Genomic DNA, 14,608 nt, shown 5'->3' on the forward strand with positions numbered 1-14,608 from the left:
CTACCCTAGCAATCACACCACAGGTGAAGAAAACTAAATGTAAAAAACAGGCATAAGGCCAAAGAGTGATATTTTCCCACTAGACTGAATCAGAGGCAATGCAAAGTCATCCTGTCTGATGGGAGTTTTGGAGAGGGCTAAGAGTTTAAGCAGGATATGTGATGTTCTTTAGTGACGTAGGGGGAACTGCTAGGGATGAGGGGCAAAAAAGCTGGTTCCTTCTCATTTTCCTTGACATAACTCTGGATTCCAGAGGAACTGGGGAACCAGGACTGAAGTGACTCCTGGAGGTGGTGAGTCAGCAGCACACAGGGCTGGAAATTGAGGAACTGCACTTGTGCTCATGATCCTCTGAGATACCTTCCTAGACTCAGGAGAATTTAAAGCAGCTTTCTCCTCCTTTTATCCTGATATTCTTTTTTTTTTTTTTTTTTTTTTAGCAAAAGACTTGCCTATATGCCTATATGCTTGTCTGGTCTATTTTCATGTCTGAACTAAGAATATTTTTATATCATGAGCTGTTCTAAAAAGGAAACACATGGGCACTGGCATAACTCCTAATACAGTACATTTTAAGATTAATGCCAGCCAACAGCAGCAGAGGAAAACTGTGAGTCTTAAGAAGGTGGAAAGAAATCCTACTCAGAAAGAAATGGCCTTCGTTTGACTTGCTAGAAATCTCTCAAAAAGCTGAGCTGGTAAAAGAGGAATTTTACCAGCCTTGCATCCAAGTAAGCAGCAGCAGAATCATCTAACTTCTGCTTGTCTTTTTTTGGAGCAGTGGCAACTGTGCGCAAGATAAGATCCGTGAAGTCCTTGGTGTGCTTTGGAGAAACACAATCAGCCCAGACTAAAAACATGTAAAAGCATTTGTCGGCACTGCAGTTTCACTGGGCCTCAGGTCTACCACAATTGTGTGGGGTAGAGAGACAGGAGAAAGAGAGGAGAAAGAGTGAGAAGTTTGCGGAGGGACAGGGAAAGGCCATCCAGCGATGGAAGCAGGAGAATATCACAGAGCCATGTTCATCCTTCTGCCCATTCAGCTCGACCTGGATTCAAACACCTGGTATGGACCATGGAGGAGTCAGTGCCCCTGAATCTAATAGTGAGCAGGTGTTTCACTTTAAAGTTTCCCCTATTGGCAGCTGGGATTTTTATGAAGGGATTATGAGCAGTTGTTTCACAGAAAGAGAGAAAACACTGTGCAGAGGCACAGGGACTGCCCTTGATGTTATCATTACCCTGCTGGCCCACCACATCCTCTGGTCTAAATCGCAGAGGCAGATGTGCACAACACTGACCTCTTTGTCCAGCCACCGGCACCTGGCAGAGCACTGGCAAATCTGAACCTTAGCCTTTCCTCAGGGTTGGAAAGGACTGCTAGGCCCCTCATAACCTTTTTTCCAGCAGGCATTTCCCTCTCTTGCCTTGTTTCCCGACGGCTGTGTGTCAGCCCCTTGCCCTACCTGTCTGTATGCACAGCTGAGAAACAGCTGCAGAGGTGGAAATACTGCAGCCAGATGCTGCTGACAGAGCAAGGAGAGGAAAAAGAGAGCTGCTGAGCATCTGCCAAGAGAGAAGCTACTCAGAGCAGCTTTATCGAAATGCCACAGTGAGAGCTATGTGAAAAAATGTCATTTTAACCTTTTGGAAATGAGCCCTGTTAGCATGGGTGTGTGACATTTTTGAAATTCTGCTCTCTATAATTTCTTCTTTCGTCTGGAATTATCTTTTCATTCATACCCATGCAACTATATTTTTGGGCAAATTTGTCTTTAGCTACACTTGAATCTTGGGATGTTGGCTCCTGCTCCTGCTCCCTGGGACAGAAGTCTGGAAAACGTGAGGCCATCTTTCCAGACCCAGCGTTTTTTTCATCTCTGTGGTCATGAAGTGATTCCACCAGTCTTCCTGGTTGCCCATTGTGAGCAAATGTGTGGCTATGTGAGCAAATAGGAGCTTGTGTGCATTGTGCCAACTAACACAACTGCATTTGCTTCAGGTAGGTATTAATTGAAATCAGGAAAGAAAGCACTGAGAGGGCTTTCTTTTAGCATGTTATTAGGGTAGGATTTTTTCCATCTAGGTAGACTGGTGAGTCAGATGAATGAAAGCAAGAAAGGTTTAAGTCCACAGGAGCAGGAGCTAGCACATGCGGGGTTTACACTCAGCTTTGTCAGTCACCTGCAAGGCCACTTCATGAGAACAGTGTCATGTAAACAAAGGCAATTATTTGTTATAGAATATGTGTTAATACTACAAATGAGCTCAGCAGAGACATTTTAGGAATTAAATTAACAGAAATCAATATTAACATAAGGACCAGGAGACAAGATGAGAAAGAGACAGCCCAGAGATCCTGACTGAGTGTTTTGAGGTAATTCTTAGTGCATCTATATGTTTTGGAAATATTATAGCTAACCATTGTCTTTACTCATCTATAGTTGCTGCTGTCACTATAGTCAATTTTCTGTTTCTATAGTCTATTTTATTTCTAAGACTCTATGTATCAGTATTTTCAATGATACATACATAGACACACATCTCTGTTTCCTGCATTTCACTAGGATATGTCATATATTGTTTTGCTGTATTTGTTTGGTCATGAATTCTATAATTCCTAGGACAAAAAGTGTTGATCGAGCTTTTCTTCCAGCCTGGCAGACACTGTGTAGTGGTTCATGGAGAAGCACGCTCCAACATCAAGCTTGATGTCCAGGTTGCAGAGGCAGGCTCAGCGATGCATGGAAAGGCTGGGAAACTGCTGGCAGGTTCTTGGCTCCTGTTTGTTTTACACCTCAGTCTTCCAGGATGCTGAGCACTTCTTCCCTAGAGGTTTATGGATTCAAAGACTCACAGTGTGGTTTGAGTTGGAAGGGACTCTGAAGATCACCTAGTTCCAACCCCCCTGCCATGGTGGGGCAGTTTCCAACACCCCTTCCCTTAGATCATGTTGTCAGAGCCCCATCCAATCTGGTTTTAAAACTTAGAGCTTTGAGATCCAGCATACCTCATTTGTTTGGCTGGATAAAAAAAGAAACAACTTTAAAAAATGAAGGTAAAACACTTGTGATTCAGAGTTAAATTCCTTGTTCAGTACAGAGATTTTTTTTTTTTTTTTGCTACTGTTATTTGCATTTTAGAATACACTACCCAATAACTCCATTTATCTGACTAGATATTTACAAATATCTTGTGTAAGCTATTTTACAAATGCATAAAGATAGCTGCTGTTTCAAATAGCTTACATAAATTTCACACTCCTAGCTCATTCAACAAACTTTCTGAAGTCTTTCTGAAGAAAAACACCGTTGCTGGTATGGGATTGATAATTTTCTAGAAGCTGATGCTCAGTATGGAAGTTGTGCGTTTTTAAAAGGTAGGGAATGTAATGCACACGTTCTTCCTTTACCTAGTTTTTTTCTCATCTTTGCATTGTTTTTAAAATTTGTTTCTGATGGTCTGTTTCCACTACACTTACATCCTCTTCTCCATGACCACTTATTTCTATGTTTTCTTTTATACTCAGAGAAAAGACAGAGTATTTATAACAGGTGCAAAATGAGATGAAAACTGACAACATATGAAACACTTTACTCATAGGAATGAAAAGTAAATCTTCTCACCATTCAAGAAATCATCCTCTTTGCCTTTCATTCAAAAGCTGCTGTGTGTCCTAGGAAGTAGGATTTGTAGCTCTGTCATCTCTGTTTTGCCAGGTGGTTTTAGAAAGGATATAGTTTGCATTAATCATCCAATGAGCCTGGAGGGAAGGCAGCAAGAAATGTGGTCTTGCTCCCTGAATTTTTTCCTTGCTTCACTTTGACCTCTTCTTTTCTGGATTTGGCTTCTCAGTTGATGGCTACCAGCTGTGCAGGACTTCCCGCACTCTCTTGCTTCTGTGTGTTGCTTCTACAGGGAAGTCTGGTAAGGACAGAAAGTGACAAGCAATCTGTAGGAGTCCCTTCAGATAGTAGCCCTCTGAAAAGGCTTTCTAGACTCAAACTTAAAAATTGTCCCTGAGAAAGAGTAGTACAATGTTTTTATAGTCTTTGCTGAAGAGGCGATTCAGATTCCTAGTAAGATTCTTATCCAAGGAAAGAACACCAAACTCTGTTCAGACTAGATCAAACAGAATAGAATATTTCACAGAACAGTGATAGTTTAAGCATGTAATATTTTTATCTCCATATATAAGGAAAGCTCCACTCTGGTAATTAAAACTAACTAATTTTTTGGAGGAAGGAAAGTCCCCCTTTCACATTCAGCTCCCCTTCAACTGTCCTCTCATCCAAAACCACAACAGAAGGTAAAATCTCTTGGAATAAAGGGCCCACATTTATATATGGTTTTATATTCTTTTTTGGTGCTTATGAAGCTTTAGATTATTATAATTGTATGTATCCTCGTGTGTAGTGACAGAAATACGTATAAAAGTTACATAAATGTATAGATAATTTATACAGATTACACAAATAGTTGCTATCTAGGCTCAAAACCCCTAGGTTTTAAGGACACTTTGAAGATAACGAGAACAAGGCTATGTCTGTGCAAGGCTTTTTACTCTATAGATACCCAAAAAAACAGCAAAGGTAAAGAAAAAGGACACGTGTAAAAATAAGAATGAAGTCAGAATGAAACAGGTTTTAAAGGACTCCATAAATTTAAACATTAAGCACTCAAGGAAAGAGATTTTTCTCCTGAACAGCTCTGCAAAATACCACTTGACACCCCTCCTTCCATTCAAGATTACATCAATGAATTAACTTAGCCTAAAGCAAGACATGTTAAGTCGAATACTTCATTATTTAGGATTTTACAGAAAAAAAGTGACTCTTTCACAAATTTGCATAGCAGCCTTCAGTTCAGCTCCTGGATTTCTGGGTGAGTCCACTCAGGATTCAGAGATTCAGACAGGAGAGAATTTTCGAGACTAATGCTGTTTACAAGAGCCACTGTTATTCTATACCTATGGAAAAGTACTGATAGATTTTGAAAAACGACTAAAGACAGCAAGCTGAGGAATGTGAAGACATGTTAAGCTTTGCATCCTAAAATTGAAGTGGTTTGTCTTCCAGCAATGCTGGTGATCCACAGCTCCTGTAGATGTGATTGTCTTCTTCCCTTCCTTCCCTCACATCAGGTTTTTCCTCCTCAGACTAACCAATTGTTACAGCTTAAAGGTAAATATTTATCTACACCTAATCTACCCACTTATGGCATCACCATTAAGAGCTTGCAGTGTCTTTTTATTGAGTAGCTGCTGACAGTACGTTAAGAACTTATAGTAAATGCTGACTTTGTAGTACCAGCCAATTCATGTATTCATCACAGCGTAAAAGTCTTGGCCTTCTGAATAACTCAGCCAGTGTATACCAGACCCATCTAACTGATATAAAATTCATGAGTAATATCAATGTACGGTATTTTGGTTATTCTCAATAAAAGTGTTAACCACTACCTGTTCATATTATCATTTGACTTAGTTTTACTTTGAAGCCTGTAAAAAAAGTTGGCAAAGGCTGAAATGGGCAAACATTAGTTTTACTGTTTCAAGTACAACGCTAGGTGATGGCCCCAAAACCACATATAAAATCATACTCTTTAAAACCAGTTGTAACTAATTGCACTTGAACTATGCAGAAAATTTGTGAACATCTGCTATTTAATGAAAGAGAACATCTAGTGATTTCTGACGCCTAGTGCTCAGTCTTCATTTGAAGAGCCCTGTTGAGGCAGAGAAAATTGCACATCACTTTTAAGTGTAGAAGTAGGGAATTACAATATATTAGTATACCAGGTCTTTATATACCCATAAGCCTAGACATATGTTCGGCACATCCGAAGCAAAGTGTTCATTGGCTTTTTTTCTGCTTTGAGACCCAACTGTTTTGAAGGACAATTTTATCTAATTGTTCATTTTTCTTTGCAAACTTTAATAGAGCTAACTATGTCTCATCTCTTCTTTTTTCCCTTGCACAATATTGTATATGCATAATACATGCTTTTTAGACCATTCTACAGCAAGACATTTTCCAATAGATACTGATGTGACATATATGACTTTTACTTCAGAAGTTTTTTCCAGAAAAAGGAAAAGAAAAAAAAAGGAAACTCTCTAATAGTCTTCACACAGCTCACATTTGTAGGCCAACAGTAATTTTCAGATCTAAACAATGCAGACTTAAACCTCTTGTCCTTATTTGCATTAGAGACACCGAACTGGAAAAGGGTAGGGTAAAGAAAAAAAGAAGGAATGAAATGTGACTGTCTCAGAATGAGGAGATAAAATTCAAGAACCTCATTCTTGTTCAAAAATTATTTTATAGACAAAATATTTCTCTGACTCTTGTCACACTACCAAGAAGAATGTGTTATTCATCAAAAGCCTTTTGCAAACTATTTTGCTATTGAATATGTGGCTTCAATGTTCAATGTCATGGTACTAGGACTTTAGGATCAGGACCACCTAGGAATCCAGAGGAGGATTCCTAATCCAACCAGTTTAAACCACAAAATGGTAAGTTCAAGACTGTTTCATCTTCCTTTTTTTTTTTTTTTTTTTTTTCCTTACTACCAGCTTTTTCTTTCTCTGTCCTGAATCAAAAGTGCTATTCAGCCAGTAGCCATATGTGAGCAATCACAGCTTGACACAGGGTACTAATAACACCTACTCCAGCCATCTACTCTTAAATTGGAGCGTTGCCATTGATGTGTGCTGGCAATGGCTCTGGCTTATGTAAGCTGCACTTGGGAAGCAGTGGGCACCACGGGAGAAGGAGAAGGAGCAGAAGTCCAGCACTCAAGGCCAGCATCAGCACCAGGCCCCAGCAAATGGAGCACAGCCATCTGAAAACAGAGCGGGGTCAGAGATCACCCCTCAGCCTCCTTTCCTAAGTGGCCCTAATGTGCTCCATAAGTATAGATCAGCAAAGAGAGTCTGAGTCAGGCTTCAGATTAACATTTGTTTTCATTTTTCAGTGGCTTCAGAACATACAGAGGTCATTGAACTGTTCATGCTGGCACTATTTTGCATGCATGGTCTGGAGGAAAATAAAGTCCTAACCTCTGACATTTCATTAGAGTAGAGCACAGAGGAGGTTAGAGGCGAAAAGGAAAAGAAAAAAGGGGGGGGGAAAGTGTTATTCTCCCTCAAAAAATAAGTGGCTCCTGTTCATTAGCACAGTACTGTATTTGCTAATAGGTAAAGTTACAATGTACTATGGTAGAGTGAAGTACCACAGAAGATTAATTTTCTTCAAGCATAGCTGCAGTAGCCCTTTTCTCTGCGTTTTATATTCTTTGAGAAGAACAGCACCATGGACTGTCAGGATGAGGGTTCCTGCTGAGAAGGATCTCAAGTCCAAGATATTAAAACTGTTAGTTTTGCTAATGACTCCAGTATCCCTCAATATTTCATTCTCAAATTACTTTTGCTTTATTTATGTTAACCACTTCCTAAGAGTTTTTCTTTTTCTATTTTTTTTTTATGCCCAGGAGAAATAGGCTGTTTTTGCAACTCAGATGCATGTGCTTCCTCTGAGGAAACATGTATTTTTCCTGGTTTTCACCTAGCATTATTAAAATAAATACCATCCATAAAGTCCAGCTGATGCTATGTAAAGTTCACTGATATACTGAAAAGAGGGAGTGGGCTTGTGACAGACAGACAAGCCAGCAGACAGACAGAAGCAGTTTCAGAACATTTTGCATGCACTACTTTGCATGCACTGAGTATTTCAACAAAAGGCCTGATTTTCCACTGCTCTTCCCAGTCTAGTAATTGGTACCAATGTAAACTGCCGATAAACTGCAGCTGCTGGCTCAAGCCTGCTGATATACTTGCTCTTTCCATGGTTTAAAGGGATGCACACCATGCCAGGCAGTGAGGACGGGAGCAGACCAGCAGGCCAATGAAACAGCTGTGCGTCTCAGACCTCTCCTATGAACGAACAGGAAAACTAAACCCGCATCCCAAAAATATTTCAGCGCCTGAGCCTGGCACAGCTAGTCCTGGAAAGGACTCTGCTTCTGAGACTGCCCCAGGGGCTCACCAGCTCCCTGCTTCTCCCCTCCCCAGTGAGAGCCTTCTGGGCCAAAAAAAGCAAATTCATTCTCCTCTGTGCCTGGTTGTAGTTAGACACTTAGGCACAGCTCCAAGGAGACCAGGGCAGATATCCAGGGAAATTTAAACCTGCAGCATGCTGCTAGAAATCTTTTGCCAAAAGGAATCTTGACTAAAACCCATCAGGATGCCATTCCTGTTGGCTCCCGTAATATTTCAGAGTTGTTTCATGAAGAGCAGGAGTGTGTTTGTGAGGTTGGTTTGGTTTAGTGGGAGTTCAAAACCCCTACAAATTAGGTAGAAACACATAAGTTATGTTTGACAAAAGGATTTTTGGATGGATCCAGAGCTGTAACCTCCTGCCAAGCTCTTTAGAGGTACAGAGATCTGTGCATGTTTCCCTGAACTCAGTTGTACCTCCCTTCTTCTACTGATGCAGTTATATTGAGTAATCAGTAAGTCTCACTCTTGGTACATATTTTCAAGCAGCCATTCCAAAGACACAGTGTATTTGTTCTATAACTTTTCTGTTACATTTTGTATATTCCAATTTTAAAATGTTTTGGTTTGTTTTTTTGGTTTTTTTGGGTTTTTTTTTTTAGTTAAATATGTATGTTGTGTTTTTTAATTATAGAATATTGTTTCCTTCCCTCTTCTGGTGGCCAAGGCAATAAGACAATAGAGAAGAAATTTTGAAATCCATATCTGAGTGTAACATGAAAATTTCACTCTGCTATGGTCACACTGCTATATTGTGCAGTAAGGAATGAAACCAAACAAGTGGTTATGTGACTATTCCTACTAAGAACTATGAATTATAAACTCAGAGATTAAATTATCTGTTGGAATTGATATTATCTGCAGTCAGGTTACAGTGCAGCTCAAATTGTTGAGGGTGAATGAGGTAGGAAATATTTTATTCTGTGGATTTTTTGGAGAACTTGAACCTGCATGGATTTGTGTGAAATGATCATGAAAGATTTGTAGAAACTTTCACTGAGAAATTAGCTTGGTATTAGTACAAATATTTGAAATGAAGTTTCCTCTCCCAGCTATTTCCTGAGTTGTAATGGAAAACAGAGGAGAACTGGTGAAGGCTGAGATGTGTTTACATAGGTACTTTGAGTAGATGATCCACAACACAATTCCAGTACTACGGAAATTATAGGGAAAAGTGTGAGTATTGTAATTGTGTGCCAATTGTAAAATGGTTTGCACCAAGGAGTTATTCTTAGCCTTTACCCTGAGTTACCTGAGGTTGTAACTGAGATACTGCTCAGCTCAGTGCCAATGTGGGACTTCTCAGACTAAATTTCTGGAGCTGCATGGATGTTAACAGAGTTTAACTTGCTGTTGTTAAATCTTTCTAAGTACTCTGGAGCCACACACCTGTAAGTATGAAGAGGTATAAGAAGTTGATATTCATGAAAAAAGCATGGTCCAAAGGGAAAAGAAAACTTTGCAGCTCTGTAATGAGGAGCATTGTATAAATTTGCCTCTGGAGGAAGATATGTATGAGGAAGCTACAGATAAATGCCTCTGCAATAAGCATTGCCACTGGCTAATTCCTACCCTCAGTACACTTATTCTGTGCCAGCTTTTCCTTCTTGCTTTCAACTTATGGTTATCATCTAGACAAACCTAAGAAGCAATGCAACTGTTACACTATATAAAATTATGTAGACTTGGTGTAAAATCGCATGAATGCAATTTTTTCCAAGGTCTGACCTCACTATTAAAACACGAGACATGCTCCTAATTCAGTTTCCAAAAACACTTTCTTGAAGTCAGCTGGGTCCTTGGAGGGAGTTATGTTAGGAAAGGCTTTTCTGAATCACACCTGGTAGTGAACCATAATTAGCCTTCTCATTATTTACGGAGGGCAAATAGGCACCTAACAAATTTGGATCTGTGGCTGAAAGAAGCTGGATGTGGGATCATATCCTGGGCTAAAGAATCCTCTGTTGCTTTGAGACATATTTACTTTGAGAACACAGACAGCTATCACAGGTCAATTGGAGTTATGCAAATATGGCTGTAAGAAAGTCAGAGCATCTACATCTCTTTTTAAGGAAAAGAGAAATGTCAGAGGGCATTCTTTTTCCTTAGAGGTAAGGAAAACCCAGAAATTTGAGGCAAATTTAAAGTATTTGTCTTAATGAAAATGAATCTTCATTTCTTTAAGAACAAAAACGTCTGCTGATTTAGCTAGGTAAAAATACCTAGTAATTTAGAAAGTATTATTATATAAAATAAATGTATCTAGGTACCTTGCTTTTGAATAATAGTGGTTGTACAAAATGCTGAAGATGGTGTTTCCCTACACACTTGAGTGTATTTGGTACCTGTTGATACATCCCTGTGATAGGAAGTAACAATTAAATCTTGAAAAGAGAAAGCAAGACTGGTGGTGGCTTCTACATGAAACAAGAACTCATGGCTTTCAGAGAGAAACCTGGTGGTTTCTCAAGAGGGAATTTCTCTCTGTCTGAGCCCAGACGCTGCCTCCTCTGGTCCTTGTCTGGGTCCAGCAACCTTTTGACACACTCTGGCCTAATTTTAAAACTATGGCCTATTTTATCCCTTTTCTCTGAATGACAAGGAACCATTAGACTGTTAGTTACAGAAAGATGCTTGTGAGTTTCAAAATTAGTCAGGTCATCCACACTTGCACAGGCTGTCAACCTCACAGAGTTTCCAGGAATAAACCATTTCTCAAGTCTCGTCAGGATCTCATGTCTGTAACAGCCAGAAACTTAGACTCAAGTTTCTATTTTATAAACTGCATTTTACAACCTGTCTGCCATATTTTATCCTACCTTACTGGCCCACATCTTTGCCCCAGTCCTATCCCCAGCCCAAACCTCACTACAGATGTAAAAATTTTGGTAATGTTGCAAGTTTGAAAAGTAAATATTTTCCTTGGAAATTATGGAGGGTGAGGGGATGGAAGATGTTCAGAAAAAATATCCATATAGGGAAAAATTCCAGTATCATTGTAAACATTACTTTAAACATGCTTTCACTGTTCATTCTGAGACAGAGTATTTCACATGAAAGACTCCCTTCTTTTCCCTCCTCCAACTTTTCCCTACCAGACGCAAGGAAAAAAAAAAAAGCCTTTCCAACATTAACTTTTTCTGTATGCATTTCCAGGATTTTTTTTCTCCCAGGCCCTGAAGTTTCTAAACATGTTTTAGACCCTGAACTTGAAAACATGTAGGTTGTATGACACGTGAAAGTCTGAGTCACTTGAGGGAGTGGTTGTATTTCCCACATACTAAATCTGCTGGAATAAAACCCTTTCTTCCTGTGGAAATGTGGGAAGAGCTCTCCCAGACAGTTTCAGACCTGGAAACAGTCTGGTGTGGCCAAAAGCCTTCCTGGTTTTCCCCACCCAATTCTTTCAGTTTTTCTCTTGATAGAAGCTGTTCCATTCTCCCCAATTTCTTGAATTTAGGCTTAGACCATCTCAGTTCCAAGATCTGAGTGAGGCTTCAGATGTGATAGAGACTTATTTACCACAAGGCCCTTGGCTTGCTGTTCAATAACAAGTCTTTGCAGCTGGGAGGTATTTGGGTAATGTAGAGATATATCATGGTTGGGATCCATGCATGCTTTCATATCTGCACCCAGCCTAATGTACCCAGGGAGCACAGCTCACACAACCCAGCACTGTCAGGTTTTTCTTTAGGGCTCTGCTGTATTTTCCTCAACATCTTCCCAAGTTGCCAGTCTAAGCCTTTACCTGATGAGTGATAGCCCTGGTTTATGCAGCTGGGATATGGATTCCTGCAGCTGCTCCTGCTGCCTGAGCATTTCTCAGTGCTGTTAGGGGTTCATTATAATGAAGAGATGCAGGATGGAACCTGTCAGCCTGTGGGCATGGTCTGTGCTGCAAGCCATAATGCATGTGGCATGCTGGAAGCTGCCACACTGGCAGAGTGAAGGCTGCTCTCCCCTAATCTGACATGCTTGCACACAAATACATACACAGACATTTATAGGAACTGGTAGTCAGCCCTATAGATAAGGGAGAAGAAATACGAGTAAGAATAAATATTCTGTATGTGGCAGAATGCAGCCTGGACTACCACATACTTAAATATTTCAGGCTTTCTAATAAGACCTCCTGCAAAACAAGGAAAGTGTAGAATCTGAAAGTGGTTTCTATGTCTGTCTTCATTTCATGCATTATTTTGCACTTTTGCTAAGTCAACATTTCTATTCCTCCAAAGCAAAACTGGTTTATTGATCCAAGATTTCTAAAAGCCCAGTATTCCAACAACTGCATTAGAGAAGGGTGAAAAAATAATGACTAACTACCTTCAAAACCTTGTATGATGTTTTGAACAAGTACATATCTTTCTTGCCTACTTTCCTTTCCTATAGGGTTTACACATTTTCCTGTGAGACATGTGGGCCAATAAGGCAGCATGACCAAGGCTTTGATGTGCAGCCTGGCCAGCAGGACAGCTGGCTGGGGAACTGCACCCATGACTGGGCAGCAGCAGCATGTTCTGAGGTATGATAGGTCAGCTCAGAGCTTCAGGGTGGTTCTTGGGCTCTCACCAGCACCTGGTAGCCAGAGGATGCTATAATTGGCTATAGTATTTCATCAGGGTGGCAAACAAACCATTTGACCAGCAGTGAAGCTCTTTGTTGCCCTCTGCAGGGACAGGAATCAAGTTCATCAGATATTGAGAAGCAAAGGGAAAATGGAGAGGGAAAAAAAAAAAAAAAAAAAAAAGGTGGTTTAAAGAGTTTTGAAAAAATACATATCCTTGGCAGCAAATGTTGATACATTTCAGGTTCTTTAAGATCCTTTCCCTTCTTCAGTGATTTATACATCTGGCTGTATTTTAAAGAGATGACATGTTTAATGCTTTAAGAAGATAAGGGTTTTCTTCTCAAGAAAAAGGGATGTGGGTGTCCTTTTCATCATTACTCTTTTGTTTTATCTGGAGGAGATAGTGTTGTGTTTGCTTAAAATTAGTTATGTGCATGTGTCCAAAATATATGTTGTCTATCATTAAGTTATTCACAATTGCTTAATTTCTGCTGCCCAAAGATACTTGATCCTGTGAAACCAGAGCAGACAAGGAAAAACAACCAAAACTTCTGAAAAAGGCAGTAATGTCTGGAGGGAGGTTCTGATCCATTTTTCTCAAAGGATCACTAGAAACACGAAATATTTTATTCTGCTCTGTTACACTTATTTTTAAATTGCAAAGCAGCTGAATTAGCTAAAACTAGAAGGAAAATCATTAACTACAAAGCAAAAATAGAACCAGAGCCCCATTAGCAAAGTACCTTTCTCTGCTGTCTCAGCTTTTCAAGGGTGATGAGATGACAGCTTCTTGTTTAAGTTTTCACAGATTTCTTTACAGGCATGTAACCCATGAACTTGTGACTGAGATATATACATTATACATGCATTCATAAATGAAGATCGATCAGGTTTTGGAATACTTGATGATGAACTCGTGCTTCTTAGGTTCCTTGAATATTAACACTATCTTACAAAACTTTATATATTCCAATGTACCTTATGCTTTACAGGATATTTCTGGCTTTTGCCTTTTGAAGACCTCAAAATCATAGACTCTATGCTGAATAAGGAGATCAGGTGCTACATTTGGGAGCTGGAGTAGAGATTTTATTTTGATTAATAAAACCGATTAATACATATTTTCCAAGTAATTCTGCCCTGAAACATAAGGAGGAAAAAATACAATAAATGGAGGAGAAGAAACCTTTACCACCGGCCTTTCATTTTTTGTCTGATCCTATGCCCTGGCAGCTGACAACAGAGCTCTCATTGCCTTTGGTGGATTTCCCAGGAGAGTGAAAAAGAGATGCCAAAGATTTTAGGTCTATATTTTGGTTTTATGACATCCTTCAGTAGACAATGAGGCTGAAAATGCTGCAGTGTTGACTGTAGATAAGTTCAGGCTGTAGGGACACCTGTCCCCTGTGCTCTCTCACACTAAAAGTGCTCAAACTGGTCTGACCAAAGTATCTCCAATGCTTCTCCCAGTCCTGCCTTGAGCAAACCCTTCAAGGTGTTCCCTTTTTCCCTGAAGGAGCCGGAGATGGGAGGGAAGCCTGGCAGCCTGAGGCTGCTGCTTTGAGGGACCTGGGGGAGATGTTTGTCTGCCTGGCAGAGCCCGCACTGCCAGCAGCCACCAGCCTCTATCTCTGTGCTGGGCTGCGAGTGAGAGTAGCTGAGCCATCTGGGTGGCACCTGCTTCCTGAGCAGCTTTCCCTGGACTCTCCTGGGAGAAGAGAACAGGCCAGGTGGAAGTGCTCTACTGGCTGGATCTGGCACTTTGGCTGCTGGTCAATACTGGTGTGTAAGAATGGCTGGCTGGCTTAGAGCACAGATCCCCACTGAGCAGCGTCCTGTCTCTGGAGGTAGCTGAGGACAGACATGTCAGGAAGGATACAAGAGCAGGCATGGAATAGCCATGTGTTTCTGTTCCCCCAGCCTCCCATGGCTCAGGGATGTCTGCAACTGCAACCATGCCTCTGTGCTCCAAA

The sequence above is a fragment of the Taeniopygia guttata genome, chromosome 2 (genome assembly GCF_048771995.1).
Source record: "Taeniopygia guttata chromosome 2, bTaeGut7.mat, whole genome shotgun sequence".
Lineage (NCBI taxonomy): Eukaryota > Metazoa > Chordata > Aves > Passeriformes > Estrildidae > Taeniopygia > Taeniopygia guttata.